Source organism: Eumetopias jubatus, unplaced genomic scaffold, assembly GCF_037043125.1.
Source record: "Eumetopias jubatus isolate StellerSeaLion01/CBP00866 unplaced genomic scaffold, mEumJub1_p1.0 scaffold_2, whole genome shotgun sequence".
Taxonomy (NCBI): Eukaryota; Metazoa; Chordata; class Mammalia; order Carnivora; family Otariidae; genus Eumetopias; species Eumetopias jubatus.
This window is the reverse complement of record NW_028274808.1, coordinates 130,666,367-130,685,076: the sequence shown is the minus strand read 5'-3', so window position 1 is coordinate 130,685,076 and position 18,710 is coordinate 130,666,367. Positions and strand designations below refer to the sequence as shown.

Sequence of the window (18,710 nt, the reverse complement as noted above, 5' to 3'; positions counted from 1 at the left end):
TATGAAAAGGCAACCAAAAAGTAATTCTTGCAACTTTTAACTCTGGGCCTAGCATAGTCCAATCGACTAGATAATCTGTCTTAAAATAACAAACAAAAAAATAAATGTAAATAAAATATAACAAACCACAAACACTTTTAGTGATAAGAACTTTTAGTCAAAAACATGGGGGCCTAAACATCAGAGTAGACAATACAACATATAACATGTAAACAAAAGAAACATGCCAACCTGGATACCAACTTTGCGACATTAGCAACCTCTGCTGAATTCACGTCATCCCAGCAGGGTTTTCTACGACTTAGCCACAGGCTGACCTGAGGAACGCCATCACATAGCTCTGGTTGTGGAACTCTGTGGGCCTGAATAGATCCCTCACTCCTGGATTTGGGGATCTAGAAAATAAAATTTAAGAGAGAGAGAAAGAGAGATTTTAAAAATCTTTCAAATTAGATTATTGAAGATGATTTATTCTGATTTATTAGTAACCTATTAATAATATTCTAGAAAAATATCAACCTAGTATAGAATTTAAAATACTTAAAAGAACTGTCAAATGGCAAAGGGCACAGGGAAGGGGAGAAACCAATACTTCCAATGAGAACTTTCAAACCATACACAGCCCACGTCCCTCTCCTGGATTCTCATGCAAATCTTCCCCAGGCTCACCTGCCCCCCTCCCCCTGCCCCGCCAGAATAACATTCTGTGTAATGACAGATTATGAGAGTATATCTGACTGGCAACTTGGAGTGAAGGAAAGAAGAAATAGAAAAAGGCAGGGGAAAAAAAAGGGCCGAGAACCACTGAAATGAAGGATGCCAATGTCAGAAAGGCATCCAGAAATATTTACTACTATCAAGTAAAATACACACCAGTTCGCTAATAGTTTCTGTTGTAATCTTCTTTTATAGGGCAAAGTATGGCCTAATACATTTTTAACTAAGGAAATACCTAGGAAAAAACCCACCTTTTTAAGTTCTTTTATATCTCTGGAAGCATGGGCCACAGAGTGCCAAATGAACACTGGTGTATTGACGTCTCTTATCAGAAGTTATGTGCTCCCTCCAATCCCAGAAATACCCTCATGCTTTTATATTAGATCAGAAAGAATGTGAATACAACCCATGTCCTTATCCTAAAATTGTATAAAAATCATGTAAGAGTTTCAGGAAAGATTGAAACCCTTGGATCAAGTGTATTTATGATACTGAAAGCCTTTTCTCATCTCTAAGCTTTCTTATGCTTGTCCTTCAACTGGAATGTCATCTGTTCATCACTGGCTACTCACCAACTGCCTAAGACCAAACCAAATCTTAACTTCCTTTGAGGTTGAGATAAGAATCCACTGCCCACAGAGCTTCTCTAATTAACCTCAGGTCTTTTTTTTTTTTTTTTAAGATTTTATGTATTTATTTGACAGAGAGAGACACAGCGAGAGAGGGAACACAAGCAGGGGGAGTGGGAGAGGGAGAAGCAGGCTTCCCGCTGAGCAGGGAGTCCGATGCAGGGCTCGGTCCCAGGACCCCGAGATCATGACCTGAGACGAAGGCAGACGCTTAACGACTGAGCCACCCAGGCGCCCCTTAACCTCAGGTCTTAATAACCTTTCCCAACTTTGAATTCCTATAATACACCACCACAAAATCTACACTTGATTTCACGTCATCTGATACCTTCACCTTAGTTGTTTTATATTTCTAGGTTATATGGCTTCAACCAGATGCCTGGAGACTATAATCTGTCTCACGCTCTTCCTCTTTTTCCCCTCTCCCCTGTCCCTCTCTTCATCTTACATATATTATTATTTTTAACGTTTGAGCCATCAAGTTTAGCAAAGTTTTGAACCATTAATACTTATTGTCAGACAATACAGTCTTCAACTACAAGATATTCCCAAGACAGTGACTGACCAAGAAACTAGGATAACAGGCAATTAAAAAAAATAATACAGGGATAATTGTAAACATAAATATTTAATAAATTCATACCTCTATGAGGATTACATAAAAATAACATTTGAAAATAATTTAGCAAATAGTTATATTTAACACAGAGCAAAGTAAACACTCAGTAAAAACTAGCTTTTATTAACATTGTTGTTATGGGAAATTTGCCCAAATCTGATGATTACTAATAAATTGTTCCAATGCATTTCTCTGTAGAACTTTTATAAGATCATGAAAAATCAAGGAAAACAAGGCAAAAATTTTTTTTAAATTATGACCTCTATAGTTCATTGAGATATTTGCTAAGATTACTTATGAAAGAAATATTAGGGGCACCTGGGTGGCTCAGTCAGTTGAGCGTCCAACTCTTGATTTTGCTGAGGTCATAAGCTCAGAGTCCTGGGATTGAGCCTGGCATTGGGCTCCAGGCTCAGCGAGAAGTCTGCTGAGATTCCCTCTCCCTCTCTCTCTGCCCCTCCCCCCGCTTGTGCTCACTCTTTCTCTACCTTTCTAGAATAAATCTTTTTAAAAAAAGAAATATTTAGATAAGCAGCAAGAGAACATCTGAAAAGTACAAATATATACTATTTATATATTTCATAAAGGGGCTCCTTTTGCATGTGGTTATTTTTCATAAGAGTAGGCAAGAAAAATAAACACACTGAAAAAGCAGTAAGATTTCAAACTAGTTAGCTAAAAAAAATCTCATACCCAGACTTAATTCTCTCAATATTAAAACCAATACAAGAGCAGTTGTTTGGCAATATTTCATGGTGTTAAAAGGTTCAGTGATAATTTGGGGGTTCTAAATTCAATTCAATAGTTTACACAGAGGAGAAATAGTCTAAGGTAAAAAGGCAATATGCAACTGATTCCATTTTGTCAGTTTATATTAAAATAGACTACATAATGCAAATCACTTAAAACTCAGATACCAGAAACTACATCAGCTACATTATTAAAGTATATTTTTGTGATGATTTAATCTCTACAGAAATAAAATAGACATGACTATCATTAATCATGAACTTCAAAATATAAACTCCTAATTAATATATACCAAAGTAGTACAAAGAACTGAACTTGTGCACAGAACATGAAAATACCACATGAAGTTTGAGAGAACAAAACTGTTAGAAAAAAATAGCTCAGGAACTGTTAAGACTACTAGAACTATAGTGCATACACACACACACACACACACACACACACACACACACACACACATACATACCTACATACATATTTTAAAAGGAATGCATGTTTTTAAAGGGGATTAACAGTCTTGAATGTATACCTTGAGGACTGTACATTTTCATTACAGAAATGACTGTAGGAAAAACAGAGTGATAAAATTTTAAAACCTGCTACCTTACTGATGTTATTAATTTTAGTACAAAAGTATGAACTTTGAGAAAAGGAAAGAGATCACTTCCTTTACCTTAGCTGGAATTAAGCTTTTTAGAAACACATGATTTGAGCCTTGGCCTTGTTGGGTAGATAGAAGGGATAGTTTTATTTTTACGCTCTGGGTATCCATCTCAGATTGTGTAAAATTCAGTGGTTGACTTTGAGATGGTACTCAAGGCTCCTTTCATCATAACTCTCTGAGGAGGAATAGGACCTCAGTCATCCAAGGCCAAGGATACAAGGATACATGTTATTACAATGTAGCTTGTACTTTTCTTCTGGTTCCACGCTCCCTTTTTTGCCAATTGGCATGTTAAGATGTAATGGGCCCAGACAGGTTAGAAGAAATGGGCCAAGGAGGTCACCTAGATCTGCTCTGTCTAATCAAGGGCTGTTCCTGATTCCATGAGGTTCAGCCAAGCTCTGTGGGGCAGGGACTCCAAATAGGACTAAAAGTCTTACTCCAATAATGGAGCTAATGTGCTTGGAGAGACCCATCTGCAGCCTCCCTCATGATGTGTGGCTGCAGTAGGCAAACGACCAATGGTCTGGGATGCTGACAGGGGTGGCCGGCTTTCTCTTTCCACTGGAGATACCCATTTTTCACACCACATTTTGCTGCTCTATTTTTGTGATTTCTCCATGATAACTTTGGTTCTTGGAGGTGAAAACTATCAACGCCCCCAAACCATCTATAGAAAACATTTTGCTCAGAACAATCTGCCATTGACTGAGTTAAGGATCCATGCACATGCTGTGTGATTTATGTGTACCACTGAAATAGTAAGAACCCCAGGGATTGTAAAAAGAGCACATTCCATGCAGGTATTTGCAGGCATGGAACAGACTAACACAAGGAATTTGAGCTGCTTTAGATTTTGAGATGCCATGGGAATAGAAACACAAGAGTAACTTCTGACAATGTAAAATTAGGAAATATTCTCTTAGATGTTGTTGCTATTGTTATAGAGATTTAGTGAACATTTCTCTGTGTTAGGCATGGTTCCAAGAGATTTATGTCAATTAATCTGTTTAACTGTCACAACAACTCAAAGAGGCAGGGACTATTATTACCATCTCACCAATGAGGAAACTGAGGCATCAAGAACGTGAGTTATCTTTCCCACTGAGAAGTGGCAGAGCTATGAACCCAGAGAGTCAGGCCTCAGTACTTGTGCTTACCACTACTTTCTGTACTTGGCTTACATGCGAAACATTAGAATTGCAAGAAGAAAAGGCGCTTTTGGATGAAAGTCACATTACATCCCATAATGCAAACCATTTTCTTCCTCCCTTTTTTTGGCATTAGTAGTTAAAATTCTCTTTAAATTGATCCCTCTGGCATCTACTGAACAATTCTAGCAGTATAATCATAGGGGAAAGAATCAGATATGAGGACAAAACTATATGGAAAATGTATTCATATTTTTCATTTATAATAGGCCAAAAAATGTAAGTATTTTGTAATTATGGCACATCTATATGATGAAGGATCATTTAATCATTAAAATGTCTCTAAAGTTTTTAATGAGACTGAAATAATTGTGCCATGATATATAATATAGTGTGAGCTCATTTAGCAAACAAAAATGCATAGTTATATGCCTCCAATAAAACTCAGGTCATCACCATACTTAAAACAGACATGAATAAATTTCAAAGGCCAAAAAACAAATTCTGTCACAGTAAACACTACAAATGTTTTAACATGATTTCATCTTTAAAAATTGAACAAGAAATTCAGCACCGGAAAAACATGTCTCTGGAACAAAGCTCTGATTTACCCTGATACACTGACATAGTCAGTGTCCTAACAGCATTAAAAAATAATGTGCCTCAACTTAACATTTATCCATATGAACCCGTCAGTGAAGGCACAATAGTAAATCCTGAGTACAGGCGCTCTCTGCCCCAGTCAAGTGCAGGGTAGGAGTTGTCTGCCCTGCAGGACTGAAACAAAGGGCTAGCAGGTGAGTCAGAAGGAGAAGGAGCTCAACTGACTGGACAGGGACCTGTCTCTCAAATGTGAAACTCTCTTTTCTTTGTGTAGGTGGAGTGCGTTCCCTGCTTATTATAAGTTTCTTCCCAGAAAAGTAATGTGCCTGTGAATCAACTGTAGGGAAATTTATGGGTATTCTGAATGATTTGAGAGTTATCTAAGTTGTGACTGAGGGATGAGAAGAGCCTAGGGTCCTCTTACTACACTGCCGTCTTAGCCCCCTCCTCAACCGCAGGACAATTTAGAATAACAATTTAGAACGCTATTAAAATGGTCTTATTAATACATTTTTTAAAGTTCAAGCATAAAAAACTACTACTTTGGTCTTAGGAGTCACCCTAAGTACTGGTCAGTTGCTGTGCTTGCATTTCAAAATTACAAAACCTGTCAGTCTGTTCTTTTCATCATCAGGTACTTTGAGAGATGTTTGGAACCAGGCAGAAAACCACAATCAAGGTTCCAATGATGAAGGAAATTGTGATAGAAGAAATCTGAAAAGTTAATTTTTAACATTTAGACTTCCTAAAGAAAGTTTAGTAGACTGCCTCATTTCCTTGATCACTTTCCTCCTCTACTTGCCATTTGTTTGGAAGAGAGCAGAGCCTCTTGCCTTCCTTCAAGCTCACTGAACTCACACTCTTCATAACAAGAAATGGGGACATAATGGAGTACCAGAAACAAGATGTTCAGCTCCAATTTCTTTAAAAAGACATTTCTAGTTTATTTTTTTTAAGATTCTATTTATTTATTTATTTGACAGATTGAGAGAGAGAGAGAGAGCACAAGCAGGGAGAGCAGGAGAGGAAGAAGCAGGCTCCCCGCTGAGCAGGGAGCCTGATGTGGGGCTCCAACCCAGGACCCTGGGATCATGACCTGAGCTGAAGGCAGATGCTTAATGACTGAACCACCCAGGCGACCCAAGACATTTCTAGTTTTGGGCACCTGTGTGGCTCAGTTGGTTAAGCGACTGCCTTCAGCTCAGGTCATGATCCTGGAGTCCCGGGATCGAGTCCCGCATCGGGCTGCCTGCTCAGCAGGGAGTCTGCTTCTCCCTCTGACCCTCTCCCCTCTCATGCTCTCTATCTCATTCTCTCTCTCAAATAAATAAATAAAATCTTAAAAAAAAGACATTTCTAGTTTAAAAAAACTTTAAAAAATCCTCTAAGTGTGAGAAAAACCTTTGTTTTTAATAAATATGTCCAAGTTTGTTTTTCAAAGGTGAGGTTTGTTTACTAAATGGCTACAATTCTCCTGATAATTTGGCCAATCTATTATGTGCCAGCTACAGTGCTAATTGATGTTCCAGGCTGTTTTCTGAGAAAGTTATTAATATGCTTTAAGAAATTTTGGGGGGTTCGTTTCTTGTACATATCTTTCCCTTTTTTGTAAAAATGAGGCAGTGTTAAAGTTATAACTAATTAAAATTTCATCTTGCTCTAAATTCTAGTACTTTAGAATAAAATCAGTTTAACTTTGTTAGCAAAATTGTGTAAAAAGACAGAAACTTTACAATTAAAAAAAAAATGTACTGTGAAATAGATGAGATCAATTACAGGTTTGCAGTATGGCCCAAGCAAGAACCCTTAGCACCTGGTTTCCCCCAACTGTTCTCTCCTCACCTCCTCTGCAAAAGTAAGTGCTATCACAGCAGAGACTTTTGTCTGTTTTGTTAATTGCTGTAGCCCTGACTCCTAGAACAGCACTTGGCAAACAGAAGGCAACCACTAAATAGCTACGTAGTAAATGAACAAATGAATGACCAAACTAAATGATATCATCTACCTTCCTCCCAGGAACACTGAAATGTTGACAGATTATCAGTTGATACCATAAAGCACATTAATTCCCCTGTGTAAGCAATACTCTTGTTTTAGACTCATTTATATTCATTTTTCAAAACTTGTAAGTTAATTTTAAAAATAGCTATGGTATGGAAATGGGAAGACAGGGCAGGAAGCTTTTACTTGGAGCCAGGTATCCTGGGACATGGGCTCAAGGAAGTCTCATCTTAAGATGCTCACAGGGAAGTCGGTACATGGTAGTAAGCTGAGGTCTCTTCACATCAACACAGTCCAACTGCTGTTTTACAAAGTTACTCATTCACATCCCTGACTTCAGGTCTTTTATCAGGGAAAAAAACAGGCAGAAGTAACTGCAAACTGAGCAGTTTAGGAATTAAGATAGAAGACTTTCATAAATTTTCCTTCTATTAGCAATATAAAAATAGCTTAAAATTTTTGATCATTTATTTTTAATTATCAAAATCAATGATCAAGCAATGAGAACGTTTATCATCCCATCCCAAATGCAATCTTTTGGCTTCAAGTTCTTGCTAATTTAGAGGACAGGATTAAGCAGGGTGATGGGGCCTTAAAACAGGATGTTCTGGAAGCTTATTCCAAAGGGATACTACGGACACTAGAAGGAATGCTGTGAAGCAGTGGTTCTTACCCAGGGGTGCACAATGGAATATCCTTTGGAGATTTTAAAAAGTACACCTACCTAAATTCATCCTACCACTCCACTTCGCAGTCTCAAAGAATATCTCTGAGATGGATGCTGGGCAGGTGTATTAAAAACAACAACAATAAAACACCTTAGAATAATATGTGCTGCTGAATCGAAGTTTTTAAATTTGCCAAGAAGTAAATAGTTTCTCTTTGACGGTTTTGAAAATAAATGTTAAGGCAAAAAAGATTAAATTAAATGAACATTAACTGAATTGTTTGATTATAGCTGGTCATATTGTTTCATGTTTATATAAGAAAAATTAGGTGGAAAATTAAGAAATTAGATGTTTATTTTAGAACCTGGGGTTCTAAATAAATCCTCAGTTTTGGGGACCTGGGTGGTTCAGTTGGTTGAGCGTCTGCCTTCGGCTCAGGTCACGATCCCAGGATCCTGGGATCGAGCCCCACATCGGGCTCCCTGCTCAGCATGGAGCCTGCCTCTCCCTCTCCCTCTGCCCCACTGCCCCCTGCTCAGACGGGCTCTCTCTGACAAATAAATAAAAAAAATCTTAAAACAAAACAAAACAAAACAAAACAAAAAACCACCCAGTTTTTGAACTGAAGAGAGATCTACTCCAATTGCCTTATTTCAAAAATGAAATCCAGGGATTCAGAGAACTGAAATGAGCTGCCCAAGATTGTATAGATAGTGGGAAAGTCAGCTATTAAAACCTTTGTCCTGGCCAAAGTGACAGTGAAAAGTAAAGTAATAACATGTAAAATCCAGGGCAAACGGAATGATCAGTGGTAGTTCAGGGAGGCCACATGCCTGCTGTGACCCAGAAGGAAAGCAGATGGCAACACCTTGCGCCAGGAGCACACTGCAACAGTGTGGAGTTGTAAGCTACCTCATAGAGTCTCATCACCAGCCCCAGCCTGATGTGAAGGTTTCGTTTATTTCAGAAAAATACATTTCTATCTTGTTTAAGTTGATGTTGTTTGGGGTTTATTTATATGCAAGGAAACCTAATCCAAACTGATGCAACATTTTGCTCAAATACTACTTTATCAGTAAAGCCTTCTTTGACACTATATAATATTCTCCTTTATGCTCTACTCCCCTTTACCTTGACCTTGCTTTCTTTATCACCACTGCACATAATGTCATCTGACATACTGTAGGTCAGATGTATAAACAAATTTATGTTTATTTATTTGTTGTCTTTTCCTCCTAACCAGACATAAGTTCTAGGAAAGCAGGAGCCCTCATGGGTTTGTGTTACAAACATGGTGGGATGCAGGGATGGCCAGGGGAGGGCCACAGAGGGGCATGGCCCACCTTAAAGGAAAACCCAACTGCTTACTTTATTGGGTTAAAATGTAGTCACATGGTGACACACTGCTGCCTGGGAAGTTAGGGAAAGTAGTCTTATAGCTGTATATCAATGTACCCAGCCAAGGAAGGGAGGCAGAATAGCTCTTGGGAGGCCCTTAGCAGTCTTGACCATAGACCTAAAAATAAATAAATAAATAAAGCCGTGTCTGAAAAGGATGTCTGGGGAGGAGCATTCCAGATAGAGAAAAGAGCAGAGCAAAGTCCTGAGGAAGAAGCATGATTCCCAAGTCTGAAGAACAGCAAGGAGGTCACTGTGGCTGGAGCTAAATGAATACAAACATTGGCAAGAGATGAGGTCAGTGATGTAGCAGAGGGCCCAGATCATGTATACTTAAAGACTTTGGTTTTTACCCTGAGCAAATAGAAAATTTATGGAAAGATGATAAGGAGAGAAGTAACATGTCTGACTTTCATTTTAAAAGGGTCCTTACTGCTGCATGGGGGAAAAGACTGTAGAAGGGTCAGAGTGATGCAAGCAGACCAACTAGGAAGTCATGGAGATGCTCGTGGCTTGAATCCAGGAGCTGGGGAGAAGACTTTAGATTCTGGTTATATCCTGAATGTGGAGGCAACAGGATTAGCTGAGGCACTGGACATGGGGAAGCAGGAGTCAAGAATGATGCCAAAGTTTTTGGTCTGAGCACTGAAAGGATGAAACTGCCATCATGGAGTTAGAAAAGATAGCAGGAGGTACAGATTTTGTGGGTAAACCAGGAGTTTATAGCTTTGAACATGCTAAAAACTTTAATAACTTTGGACATGCATAGTTTGAGATGCATATAACATAGAGAGATGTAAATGTCATATAGGGAGTTGAATATAGTGGTTGGAGATGAGAAACTTCAACTGAAAATACAAGTTTGGGAGTCATCTATCAGTAATTGGTATTTAAAAACTAAGTAATTAGAAGAGGTCACTTAGGGAGTGAATCTAAACAGAGAAGGGAGGAGATGAGACTAAGAACTGATATCCAGAGTATGCTGAGCTTAGAGAGAGAAGACCCAGAGAGATTGAGGAATGGACAGTGAAGGAGAAGGAAAAACAAAGAATGTCCTGAAAGGCAAGGGGAAAGGGTCTCAACAAGGAAGGGATATATACAGTTGCCATGTAATCCAGCAATTCTAAAACATATATCTACATATAGACTTGTACATGAATGTTCAGAGCAGCATTATTCATTATAGTCAAAAAGTGAAAACAATTCACACATCCATCAACTGATGTATGGATAAGCAAAATGTGTCTATCTGTACAATGGAATACTCCTCAGCTATAAAAACGAATGAAATACTGATGCATGCTATAACATCGATGAATCTCAAAAATATTATGCTAAGTGAAAGAATGCAGACACAAAAGAACACATTATTCCATTTATATGAAATGTCCAGAACGCACAGATCTACAGAGACTGAGAGTAGCTCAGTGGCTGCCAGGAACTGAGCAACGGGACGTGACTGCAGATGGGGATGGGGTTTGTTTTTGGGAGTGATGAAATGTTCTGGAATTAAATGATGTAGACAGATGCACAACTCTGTAAATATACTAAAAATTACTGAACTCTAATTTTAAGAGTTAATTTTATGGTATATAAATTATATCTCAGTAACACTGTTATTTAAAAAAGGAAGGTGGGAGCACCTGGGTGGCTCAGTTGGTTAAGCGACTGCCTTCAGCTCAGGTCATGATCCTGGAGTCCCTGGATCGAGTCCCGCATCGGGCTCCCTGCTCAGCAGGGAGTCTGCTTCTCCCTCTGACCCTCCCCCCCTCATGTGCTTTCTCTCTCTCATTCTCTCTCTCTCGCAAATAAATAAATCTTTAAAAAAAAATTTAAAAAAAATAAAGGAAGGTGTGATCAAGTGCATCATATGCTGCTGACAGGGTGAAGAGGATGAAAATTGAAACTGGGGGGTGGGGAGGAGAAGTAGGAGACCTAAATTTTGTCTGATCCTAGGAACTCAGCTAGATAGGGATCCAACCATTCTAAACATCTACGAACTCAACAGGAGATCGAAGAAAAGAATAGCAGCAACTCTGCACAGAAAAGCGACCACCTTCTGGAAAGTCTTTTCTGATTTGTTTAGTGTATATTTTTCTGGGGTCTTTGTTACCCTATTAGCATTGTGTTCTCCCATTCATCTGTTCTCCTCTGGACAAAATGACAAGATGGAAAAAATCACCTCAAAAAAAAAAAAAAAAAAAAAAAGAACAAGAGGCAGTACTGACTGCCAGGGACCTAATCAATATGGTCATTAGTAAGATGTCAGAACTAGAGTTCAGAAGGACGATTTTAAAAATACGAGCTGGGCTTGAAAAAAGCATGGAAGATATTAGAGAAACCCTTTCTGGAGAAATAAAAGAACTAAAATCTAACCACGTCGAAATCAAAAAGGCTATTAATGAGGTGGAATCAAAAATGGAGGCTCTAACTGCTAGGATAAATGAGGCAGAAGAGAGAATTAGGGATATAGAAGACCAAATGATGGAAAAATAAAGAAGCTGAGAAAAAGAGAGATCAACAACTACTGGATCATGAGGGCAGAATTCAAGAGATAAGTGATACCATAAGACAAAACAATATTAGAATAATCGGGACCCCAAAGAAGAAGAAAGAGAGAGAGGGGCTGAAAGTATATTGGAGCAAATTATAGCAGAGAACTTACCTAATTTGGGGAAGGAAACAGGCATCAAAATCCAGGAGGCACAGAGAAGCCCCCTCGAAATCAATAAAAATAGGTCAACACCCTGACACCTAACAGTAAGACTTAGGAGTCTCAGAGACAAAGAGAAAATCCTGAAAGCAGCTCAGGACAAGAGATCTATAACCTACAATGGTAGAAACATTAGATTGGCAACAGACCTATCCACAGAGACCTGGCAGGCCAGAAAGGACTGGCATATCTTCAGAGCACTAAATGAGAAAAATATGCAGCCAAGAATACTATATCCAGCTAGGCTGTTGTTGAAAATAGAAGGAGAGATAAAAAGCTTCCAGGACAAACAAAAACTAAAGGAATTTGCAAACACGAAACCAGCTCTCCAAGAAATATTGAAAGGGGTCCTCTAAGCAAAGAGAGAGCCTAAAAGTAACACAGATCAGAAAGGAACACAGACAATATACAGTAACAGTAACTTACAGGCAATACAATGGCACTAAATTCATATCTTTCAATAGTTACCCTGAATGTAAATGGGCTAAATGCCCCAATCAAAAGACACAGCCTATCAGATTGGATAAGAAAACAAGACCCATCGATATGCTGTCCGCAAGAGACTCATTTTAGACCCTAAGACACCCCCAGATTGAAAGTGAGGGAGTGGAAAATCCTTTACCATGCTAATGGACATGAAAAGAAAACTGCGGTGGCAATCCTTTTATCAAACAAATTAGATTTTAAACCAAAGACTATAATAAGAGATGAGGAAGGACACTATATCATACTTAAAGGGTCTATGCAACCAGAAGTTCTAACAATTGTAAATATCGATGCCCCTAAAACGGGAGCAGCCAATTATATAAGCCAATTAACAACAAAAGCAAAGAAACACATCGACAACAAAACAATAATAGTAGGGGACTTTAACACCCCCCTCACTGAAATGGACAAATCATCTAAGCAAAAGACCAACAAGGAAATAAAGACTTTAAATGACACACTGGACCAAATGGACTTCACAGATATATTCAGAACATTTCATCCTAATGCAACAGAATACACATTCTTCTCTAGTGCCCATGGAACATTCTCCAGAATAGATCACATCCTAGGTCACCAATTAGGTCTCAACCGGTACCAAAAGACTGGGATCATTCCCTGCATATTTTCAGACCACAGTGCTTTGAAACTAGAACTCAATCACAAAAGGAAAGTTGGAAAGAACTCAAATACATGGAGGCTAAAGAGCATCCTACTAAAGAATGAATGGGTCAACCAGGAAATTAAAGAAGAATGAAAAAATTCATGGAAACCAAAGAAAATGAAAACACAACTGTTCAAAATCTTTGGGATGCAGCAAAGGCAGTCCTAAGAGGAAAGTATATAGTAATACAAGCCCTTCTCAAGAAACAAGAAAGGTCTCAAATACACAACCTAACACTACACCTAAAGGAACTGGAGAAAGAACAGCAAATAAAGCCTAAACGCAGCAGGAGAAGAGAAATAATAAAGATCAGAGCAGAAATCAATGAAATAGAAACTAAAAGAACAGTAGAACAGATCAATGAAACTAGGAGCCGGTTCTTTGAAAGAATTAATAAGACTGATAAACCCCTGGCCAGACTTATCAAAAAGAAAAGAGAAATGACCCAAATAAATAAAATCATGAATGAAAGAGGAGAGATCACAACCAACACCAAAGAAATACAAACAATAATAAGAACGTATTCTGAGCAACTCTATGCCAGCAAATTAGATAATCTGGAAGAAATGGATGCATTCCTAGAGGTGTATAAACTACCAAAACTGAACCAGGAAGAAATAGAAAACCTGAACAGACCTATAACCACTAAGGAAATTGAAGCAGTCATCAAAAATCTCCCAACAAACAAGAGCCCAGGGCCAGATGGCTTCCCAGGGGAATACTACCAAACATTTCAAGAAGAATTAAGACCTGTTCTTCTGAAACTGTTCCAAAAAATAGAAATGGAAGGAAAACTTCCAAACTTGTTTTATGAAGCCACCATTACCTTGTTCCCAAAACCAAAGACGCCATCAAAAAGGAGAATTACAGACCAATATCCTTGATGAACATGGATGCAAAAATTCTCACCAAAATACTAGCCAATAGGATCCAACAGTACATTAAAAGAATTATTCACCACGACTAAGTGGGGTTTATCCCTGGGCTGCAAGGTTGGTTCAACATCCGCAAATCAATCAATGTGATACATTAATAAAAGAAAGAACAAGAACCATACGATCCTCTCAATAGATGCAGAAAAAGCATTTGACAAAGTACAGCATTCTTTCTTGATCAAAACTCTTCAGAGTATAAGGATAGAGCGTACATACCTCAATATCATAAAAGCCATCTATGAAAAACCCTAGCGAATATCATTCTCAATGGAGAAAAACTGAGAGCTTTCCCCCTAAGGTCAGGCAGGGATGTCCACTATTCCCCCAGGAACATGGCAGGGATGTCCACTATCACCACTGCTATTCAACATAGTATTAGAAGTCCTAGCCACAGCAATCAGACAACAAAAAGAAATCAGAGGCATCCAAATCGGCAAAGAAGAAGTCAAACTCTCACTCTTTGCAGATGATTCGATACTTTATGTGGAAAACCCAAAGACTCCACTCCAAAACTGCTAGAACTCATACAGGAATTCAATAAAGTGGCAGAATATAAAATCAATGCACAGAAATCAGTGGCATTCCTATACACCAACAACAAGACAGAAGAGAGAGAAATTAAGGAGTCGATCCCATTTACAATTGCACCCAAAACCATAAGATACCTAGGAATAAATCTAACCAAAGAGGCAAAGGATCTGTACTCAGAAAACTATAAAATACTCATGAAATAAATTGAGGAAGACAGAAAGAAATGGAAAAACGTTCCCTGCTCATGGATTGGAAAAATATATACTGTGAAGATGTCAATGCTACCTAGAGCAATCTACACATTTAATGCAATCCCTATCAAAATACCATCCACTTTTTTCAAAGAAATGGAACAAATATTCCTAAAATTTGTATGGAACCAGAAGAGACCCCAAATAGCCAGAGGAATATTGAAAAAGAAAACCAAAGCTGGTGGCATCACAATTCCAGACTTCCAGCTCTATTACAAGGCTGTCATCATCAAGACAATATGGTACTGGCACAAAAACAGACACATAGATCAATGGAACAGAACAGAGAGCCCAGAAATGGACTCTCAACTCTATGGTCAACGCATCTTTGACAAAGCAGGAAAGAATGTCCGATGGAAAAAAGATAGTCTCTTCAACAAATGGTGTTGGGAAAATTGGACAACCACATGCAGAGGAATGAAACTGGATCATTTTCTTACACCACACACAAAAATAGACTCAAAATGAATGAAAGAGTTAAATATGAGACAGGAATCCATCAAAATCCTAAAGGAGAACACAGGCAGCAACCTCTTCGACCTCAGCTGCAGCAACTTCTTCCTAGAAACATCGCCAAAGGCAAGGGAAGCAAGGGCAAAAATGAACTATTGGGACTTCATCAAGATAAAAAGCTTTTGCACAGCAAAAGAAACAGTCAACAAAATCAAAAGACAACCGACAGAATGGGAGAAGATATTTCCAAATGACATATCAGATAAAGGGCTAGTATCCAAAATCTATAAAGAACCTATCAAACTCAACACCCAAAGAACAAATGATTCAATCAAGAAATGGGCAGAAGGCATGAACAGATATTTTTCCAAAGAAGACATCCAAATGGCCAACAGACACATGAAAAAGTGCTCAACATCGCTTGGCATCAGGGAAATCCAAATCAAAACCTCCATGAGATACCACCTCACACCAGTCAGAATGGCTAAAATTAACAAGGCAGGAAACAACAGAGGTTGGCAGGGATGTGGAGAAAGGGGAACCCTCCTATGCTGTTGGTGGGAATGCAAGCCGGTGCAGCCACTCTGAAAAACAGTATGGAGGTTCCTCAAACAGTTGAAAATAGAGCTACCCTACAACCTAGCAATTGCGTAAACTACTGGGTATTTACCCCAAAGATACAAATGTAGGGATCTGAAGGGGTACATGCACCCCGATGTTTATAGCGGCAATGTCCACAATAGCCAATCTATGGAAAGAGCCAAGATGTCCATCGACAGATAAATGGATAAAGAGGATGCGACACACACACACACACACACACACACACACACACACACACGCACGCACGCACGCACAAAGGAATATTATGCAGCCAGCAAAAGGAATTAAATCTTGCCATTTGCAATGACATGGATGGAACTGGAGGGTATTATGCTGAGCAAAATAAGTCAATCAGAGAAAGACATGTATCATATGATCTCACTGATATGAGGAATTCTTAATCTCAGAAAACAAGCTGAGGGTTGCTGGAGTGGTGGGGGGTGGGAGGGATGGGGTGGCTGGGTGATAGATATTCGGGAGGGTATGTGCTATGGTGAGCACTGTGATTTGTGTAAGAATGTTGAGTCACAGACCTGTACCTATGTAACAAATAATACATTATATGTTAAAAAAAAAATGAAGAAGATAGCAGGAAAGGAAAAACGAAAGGGGGGGGGAATCGGAGGGAGAGATGAACCATGAGAGACGATGGACTCTGAGAAACAAACTGAGGGTTCTAGAGAGGAGGGGGGTGGGGGATGAGTTAGCCTGGTGATGGGTATTAAGGAGGGCACATACTGAATGGAGCACTGGGTGTTATATGCAAACAATGAATCATGGAACACTACATCAAAAACTAATGATGTAATGTATGGTGATTAACACAGTAAAAAAAAAAAAAGAAAGAAAATTGAGAACTGACCCCTGAATTTGGCAATGTGGCGTCACTTGACACGAGCTGCTTCATTCCATAGTGGGATTGATTAGAGTGGGTCCAGGAAGAAAAGAGAAGAGGAAGTGAAAATAGCAAGCTCATATAGTTCTTTTAGGAAATGGGTGATTGCCAGAGACGGCTGTGGAGTCAAGGGTGAGGTTTTTTTTTTTTTTTTAAGCTTTTATTTATTCATTTGAGACACAGAGATACAGAGAGAGAGAGAGAGGGAGAGAGAGAGAAAGAGAAAGCATGAGCAGGGAGAGCGGCAGAGGGAGAAGCAGGCTCCCCGCTGAGCCAGGAGCCTGATGTGGGGGGCTCGATCCCAGGACCCTGGGATCATGACCTGAGCCAAAGGCAGACGCTTAACCATCTGAGCCACCCAGGAGCCCGGGAGAGGGTTTTTGTTTTTAATAAGATGGGAAATATTCCAGCATATTTCTATGCTAATGGGAATGATTCAGTAGACAGATGAAAAACTGATGACCCAGCAGAGGGAGGTGGGCAGGAAAGGATTCAGGGAGTAGAGTGCTGGGGAGGGTGTGAGGATATGGGATCTGGTTCATGGTGGAGGGCTGCTCTTGGACAGGAGCAAGCTTAGCATACCTGTGACTGGAAGAAAGGAGAGAACATGGTATGGGGGCAGGTACAGAGTGGATGTGAGGATGGGAATAGGTGGATATTCTCTCTTCGTGTTCTCCATGAAATAGAAAGTAAGGTCATTATCTGAGAGTGAAGGGTGAAAAGAGGAATGCTGGAGGCTAAAGATCAAGGAGGAAGTATGAAACAGTTGTTTAAAAGAGAGGAAGAGTGGAAGACTGGAGAGAGTGGCACTACTGCCAGCAACATGAGGGCTGACCTGAAGTTGGTACTCATGTACTGAAAGTGAGACTCAAACCTAAAGTTAGTAGAGGGAAGAAAATGACAAAGATCAGGGCAGAAATAAATGAAACAGAGACTAAGAACGTAATAGAAAAGATCAGTGAAACTAATAGCTAGCTTTTTGAAAAGATAAACAAAATATACAACTTCTAATTTCACCTATAAATCTTATGGGATAAATAAACCATAGTTATTTGCATGGATAAGGTTTGTAAACCAACAATAAGGATAAAATATTAGAATTTTTGGAAAAAATAGGATTACTATACATTTGAGTTCTGCCTGCATGATTTGAATAACAGAGATGGTTAATAAATAACAAAACACACACACACACAAAATAGATAATTTTAGCTAAACTCACAAAGGAAAAAAAGAAGACTCAAAATTAGAAATGAGAGGAGACATTACAACTGAAATACAAAGGATCAATTACCCGCTAAACAAAATGGACAACCTAGAAGAAATAGATTCCTAAAAACATACAACCTACTAAGACTCATGAAGAAATAGAAAATCTGAACAGGGGGTGCCTGGGTGGCTCAGTCGTTAAGCGTCTGCTTTCGGCTCAGGTCATGACCCCAGGGTCCTGGGATCGAGCCCCACATCGGGCTCTCTGCTCCGCGGGAAGCCTGCTTCTCCCTCTCCCACTCCCCCTGCTTGTGTTCCCTCTCTTGCTGTGTCTCTCTCTGTCAAAAAATAAATAGAATCTTAAAAAAAAAAAAAATCTGAACAGACCAATTGCTAATAAGGAGTAAAGATTAAATCAGTAATCAAAATCCTCCCTATAAACAAAAGTCCAGGAGCAGACGGCTTCACTGGTAAATTCTACCAAATGTTTAAAGAAGAATTAGTACCAATCCTTCCCCACCAAAACAGGAGAAGGAAACATTTCCAAACTCATTTTACAAGTCCAGAAAGTCCTGATACCAAAACCAGACATGGATATTACAAGAAAAGAAAATTACAAGTCAATATTCCTGATGAACATACATGCAAAAAATTCTTAACAAAATATTAGCAACCTGAATTCAATATTAATTAAGAAGATCATACACCATGATTAGGTGGGATTTATTCCAGGAATGCTTCATGGCTCAACATTAGCAAATCAGTGTGCT

At 39.0% G+C, this 18,710-nt stretch overlaps 1 long non-coding RNA gene across 1 annotated transcript in view; it reads right to left on the bottom strand.

Moving 5' to 3' along the window:
- Positions 1–256: 256 nt before the first annotated feature.
- LOC148164891 (uncharacterized) overlaps positions 257–18,710 on the bottom strand; it is a 79,322-nt gene continuing 60,868 nt past the window's right edge. The window contains exon 3 of the long non-coding RNA XR_015767788.1: positions 257–395. This is a non-coding gene — a long non-coding RNA (uncharacterized LOC148164891). The remainder of the gene's footprint in view (positions 396–18,710) is intronic.